Source organism: Leptinotarsa decemlineata, unplaced genomic scaffold (genome assembly GCF_025532065.1).
Source record: "Leptinotarsa decemlineata unplaced genomic scaffold, Ldec_3_MD MMD2_tig00000882_RagTag_RagTag, whole genome shotgun sequence".
In the NCBI taxonomy this organism is placed as follows: Eukaryota; Metazoa; Arthropoda; class Insecta; order Coleoptera; family Chrysomelidae; genus Leptinotarsa; species Leptinotarsa decemlineata.
This window is the reverse complement of record NW_027412556.1, coordinates 16,139,396-16,145,620: the sequence shown is the minus strand read 5'-3', so window position 1 is coordinate 16,145,620 and position 6,225 is coordinate 16,139,396.

The following is a 6,225-nucleotide window of genomic DNA, read 5'->3' as shown; positions in this document are numbered from 1 at the left end:
TGATAGAGCAGTGAACACTCCTTGAAAAGTCAGATTCAGAGTTTTGCCCCTCGATTCATGGGTCATGCGTATCAAGACGCCCAGGAGTTCCTTCGTTACCTTTTAGAAGGTTTACATGATGACGTTAATAGAATTATTGTGAAACCTAAACCGACCTTAACGGAGATTAACGAAAAATTGAGCGACCGCGGAAAAGCACAAGAGTCATGGCTGATTTATTTGAGTACATATAACTCTAACATTGTAGATAATTTCGTTGGTCAATTAAAATCCACGATGAAGTGCATACATTGTGGACACTCATCTCTTAACCTTCGATCCTTTCTGGGATTTGTCACTCCCCATACCACAAAGAACTGGCCAATTGAGTTTATCACAGTGCTTGGATTTCTTCACAAAAGAGGAAACTTTGGATGGACATGAAAAACTGACGTGTTCAAATTGCAAGGAAAGAAGAAAATGCACAGTCTTTATCGATCCATAAGTTTCCCCGTATTTTAGTAATTCATTTTGAAAGATTTTCTCTGACAGAAAGATTTAGAGGCAAGTTAAATGTTGCCATTGAATTTCCTCTAGATTCATTAGATATGACCAATTATGCAGCAGACAATTTGACTCCTTGTCATTATAATCTATATGCACTTTCGAATCAGTGGGTCTCCACACAGAGGACATTATACAGCATTCTGCAGACATCCTTATACGGACACGTGGCACGAATACAATGATTCACACGTGTCACCAATTTCACGAGAATCACTTGTGAGTGGCGATGCATACATCCTCTTTTATGAAAAGGAGGAAACGAGTTCGCACCTTTGAGCGTTTTAAAAAGTTATTTTTGAACTGCTGATTTTATTGTTATAATGAATTATATGTTATTAAAATTTTGTTTATGAATAATCATATTTCATAACAATTATAATTTTTATTGAACTTGAAGTTTATGCTAGCGAAATACAATGTATAGTAACTTCAATCAGTTTTCCAAGAAACTGGCGGAAGGGTGGGAAACTAGTAACAGGCACAAGATTGTTGTAATGAGTATCATGAGAAAGATGGTAGGAAAACGCAATAAGTCCATGAGGCTGCAGTGTTTGTTAAAGACAACTGAAGTCGATATTTCCAAAAACATCAAACAATTTCATGCACTTAGTTAAAATTTCAGTTCATTTTTCAACACCAGAAGATATTTCAATTCCAAAGTTATTGCTAGAAATGGAATATGTAATAAACGATTTCAATGAAAATAAGAAAAACACTAAAGAGTCAAAAGCCGAACATGCTCACTAATCATTTTCAGAAACCTCATAATGATGGAAATTATCTGAATCAACTTTACAAAAAAATCGAGATCGTATGAAGGTAACGTTATGAACAAAAAAGTAATATTGAAAAAATCTTGAAAAAGGCTACGTATATTCGATTAGCGATTTTTTTGTTGGTACACTTGTCTCGAACATATTGTAACGAATCTGAAGCCGCCCCTGACCGATATGCTGGCCGACTCAACGAACAAACACATGAAATCACCGCGAAAAAATGCAACCGCCGGTTAAACTCTAGTCGAGTACTGAACTAACTATAAATTTCTAGAAGGGACCATTACATTATATAAGCTCGGCTTCCCGATCCAAGAGGGCAGTTCAGAAAGCGAATCGAGCGGGTAGACAAATTTCCAAATAGTTAAAATAAATTAAGCGTTAGTTGCTAAGTTTGTAATAAATAAATTAGTTTTTGATTAGTGAAATATTTTTGAAAATAAATTTGTTAAAGACAGTTGATTCTCTAATTTGTTACAATTGGTGATCAGAAGTGGATTTGTAAAATAAATCTTTGAGCGCTTGGTGGACAATCTTTGTATTGCGGTGAACTATAAGACTTATTTGTTTGCACAGACAGACTGGTGATTCGTTGTTTCGCGAAGTGGACAGTACCGGACTACGGAAATATAAACTGACAGACCTTTTTCGCGAAAAATAGACTTGTGAAAGTAAATAAGTGTTTTCAGACTCGATTAAAATAACTAGACACATACACTTTTGTGAAAAAGAGACAAAATGAGTACCATTAAAGCTGATTTAGAAAAAATTAAGTATTGGTGTGACTCAAACTCACTATGTTTTAACTTCAGCAAAACTAACATTCTATCATTTAAATTTGTGCACGGAAATTTTGTGCCTTCAAACTTATATGATAGAAAATAAACAATCTGCTAAATTCTTGGGAATTTGGATTGATAACTTTCTGAAATTTGAAGATCATTTAAAATATCTGAACAAAAAACTTTCATCTAGCTGTTATGCCATTAGAGTTATCACTAAAGAACTGGGAGCAACTGCTGGTAAAACTGCGTACTACGCTTTAATCGAATCTTACTTGAGATATGGTGTCGCCTTCTGGGGGTTTTGTAGCAAACAGTTACTACAGTCTGTTTTCGTTTTGCAAAAAAGAGCAGTGAAATTCATCTACAAAGCCAATATTAGGGACCATTGCAAACCCCTATTTATCAATAATTAATTACTGACTGTACACTGCATTTTTATCTTGGAAACAGTAAGTCTCATATTTAAAAGAAGAGAATGCTATAGATCAGAAAATACCTACTTTACCCGTCAAATTCACGACATACCTCTGCCTATTCCAATAACAACGTTAACAAAACATTCTGTTTTGTTTGAGAGTCGGAAGATTTTCAACCATTTACCTACCGAAATGAAAAGTATAGTGAACTACAAGGTATTCCGTAACCGTGTAAAAGAACTTTTGCTCTTAAAAGCGTATTACAGCTTGGTCGAATATTTTGAAGACAGGCTTTGAGACCAGCTTCTGATTTAGGTTTTATTTTTTGAACTTTTTACAGTTCTGGAAATTTTACATAACTTCGACTATTATATTTTATTATATTTTTATTTTGTCTGCACCTGTTATTTTTATTTTTCTTTATAATTACTTGATAACTTGTATTTCATATATATATATATATATATATATATATATATATATATATATATATATATATATATATATATATATATATATATGTGTGTGTGTATATATGTGTATGTATATATATGTGTATGTTATTTTGTGTAATAGTATTGTTTTCATATGCTTTGTCAATAAGATTTTTTTCTTAGACAATAAAGTACAGTGATTGATCGATTGTGTTCGAGGAAAGTGCGCCTAGTGAACTTTAAAGTCGCCGAATTGGAGGAGAGGGAGCTAGATTGTTCAGGAAAGAAATCAGTACTCCTGATGAGACTGGGATAACTTGATGCTATCAGGAGAAGATCCCGAAGCATATTTATTCGAAGTTTCTGGGGTGATTTGAGTTTAATAATGAGCAAACTCAATGAGAATACCAAATCGCTGAAAGATGAACTTCAGCAAAATTCAGTAAGTCTGGAGAAGCTTCTGGAGAATTCGAAGAGCTTGAAGAAAGAACGTCTAGAAAATGCAGAAGGCTTTAAGAAAGAACTTTGTTGTGTGACGAGTCTACTCGAAGAAAGGATAGAAACCATCGAGACAGAGATAGACAAAATCAGGACGGAAATGAACACGGAAGTAGAAGAAATCAAAGATGAAATCGGGTATGAAATATCAGTCTTTCTGCTATAATGCATGATGTAATATTGAATAATAGCGTGGGATAGTACTTTCAACAACCACAGTAATATCTTACAAATAGCACAGAACTCAATTTGAAAATAATATTACAAAAAATAGACTTTAGGAAAGAAAGGTTTTGGCTTTCTACTTCTCCAAAACCTTTCTTTCCCAAAAATTATTCTCTCCTAAAAATATACTCCTTTCAGATTAAAAAAATAGAATTTTTTCAATGGATCATCTATATCAAGAAAATAATTTATTTACATCGAATAATAGTTATAAATTTTATTTTTGGTAATTATATCACTATAGTTTGTTGTCTTGGTATTGTCATAATGTTACCATGAAATGTACATATAGAACTCTTGTCAGAATATAACACAATACAGACATTCAAATGCCAATTCTTTGAAAGTTTTCAGAAAAATAATATTCAAAAAATGTCTTCTTATGATAGCCAGGTGGTTCGACGTGGGTGCTTTGTTCACTCACTCGAATTGACTACCGTGTTGGTCAAGCCCTAGTCTGAACGATCAATTTTCAATTGCTATCATCCAACCCGTGTTAGGAATCACACGTTAAAAGGTAAGACCTCGTTAATCCTTAGCTCGTACAAGTTTCGACTTTTGAGGATTGTCGTTCTTAGGGGTGCGACAGCTGGTTAACGGAAAAACAGATTTTTTAAAATAGATTATATCATTATCGATATATAATATATTTCATGCATTTTTATTTAAGAGAATTAAACAAACTTTATTTTATTCCTTTCTATATAATTTTTTCCCTAGTATACCTGAAAGTTGTATGTATCTTCGAAAAATAAATTATTGAATTGATAATAACTTTATTCAGCTTCAGCTATTCCAAACATCAATCATAAAAACATAGTCTAGATAAAATAGCATTAGTATGAAAATTGAAAAATACCTAAAATGATAATAAAATTGATTTATATGTAGTGTTCATACTCCCACATTTACTTCAGTGTGTGTAATTTATTTTTAATTTTTGAAATATGTTCACAAGTTATTAGCATTGAAGTGAAATTTGCCTACATTTACATTTGAAACCCACAAAAATTTGCGGTCCAATTTTAATAAGACACTTTTCAATAAAAAAAATATTCAATAGATTTTTCTAAAATTTAATAATGTTGAAATCATCAATCATACTTTTTTAAGTTTCACAGCAGCTATTCGGGCTTTTATATCATTTATGCTCTCACTAATATCTTTACTCAATGTATCTACTTCTTTGACTAATGCTTGTAAAGTTTCGTGGACATCCTCCAAATTGTTCGTTCCTTTAAGAAATTCTTCCATCTGCGAGAATTTGTGTTCTTGAGGTGGTTTTTCATCCAAACAAATGAATAATTGATTTGCTTGTTCCTTGCTAGCACAAATCGCTTCTACATCATCAAGAATATGTTTACTAGTATATGAAAAAAGTTTCCTTTCTGGTAAGTTGTTTCGCTTAAACATTTCAATATTCTATAATTTGTGAACTCAAGTCGCAATAGAAACAAACATGAAAACATAACACATCAACCAGGTGTTTTTTTTTTAGATATCCCGAAAGTTGTCACTTACACTTTTGCCACAATAGTATACTGTGCTTTTGCTACAAAACTAATCAAAACAAAGACGGTTGACTTACCATGTTTACCGTTCAACGTCACACTCACGATCACAGTTTATCCGTTCCACTCACAGAACTATAACTTACAACTTAGGTTATAGTTCTGTGGTTCCATTTGCCTGCGAGCATTACTGTCGCAAACTTAAGTGAAATGGATTATGGAGCGTTTTGGGTGTATACGTAAACATTGCAAATGGCGAGATTGTAAAAATAAAGTAGGTTTTGAAGAGGTTACATAAGTCTTACAATAAGAAGTACAATTCAAATTTTTATATATTTCAGTGAAGTTATTGAACAAATTGAGTTAGAATGTAATCAAAATGTCTTTAACAGCAATTGGATATTTGAATTTCATTAGTTCGGACTTCTATTGTCTGATATTATATAAAATGATTTGAAATCCCTGAAAGAACTAATAAAAAAGAAGATTTGAAAAAGAATAGCTGGAAATAACAATTATATCAAGCAAAAAAACTGAAATGAAATAACAGTGAAATAAAATATGAGTAAAAATAAAACAATCGAATAAAATTAAAAATAAAAGTTAAGAGATTCCACACCAAGCTACGACGTTTCGATTATTAGTATCTACAATCGTCTTCGAGTGATGACATCACCCGAAAACAAACACTTTTCCGAAACACGAGAGCTGCAATATTAATACTAGTCTAGACACACGCTTTACCAACACATGAACTATCGATGCTCTATCGATGTGTCAGTATTCAACGATGTTGAAAAGTATTCAATGAGAATATGAAATTTGTTACAGATCAAGTCGTTTAGTGCAAGTGGTTTGTGGTCGTTGCACCGTTGCACTGTGCAACTTGTATAGAACGCAAATATAAATTGTAATGAATGTAACAGATCGCGAAATCTTCAAAAAAAACTGTAACTTTATGATATCATTTTCAGTATGACAACTGACAACATTGTAAAAATATTTTATTAACTTCAATGTACCTCAACGGTAGC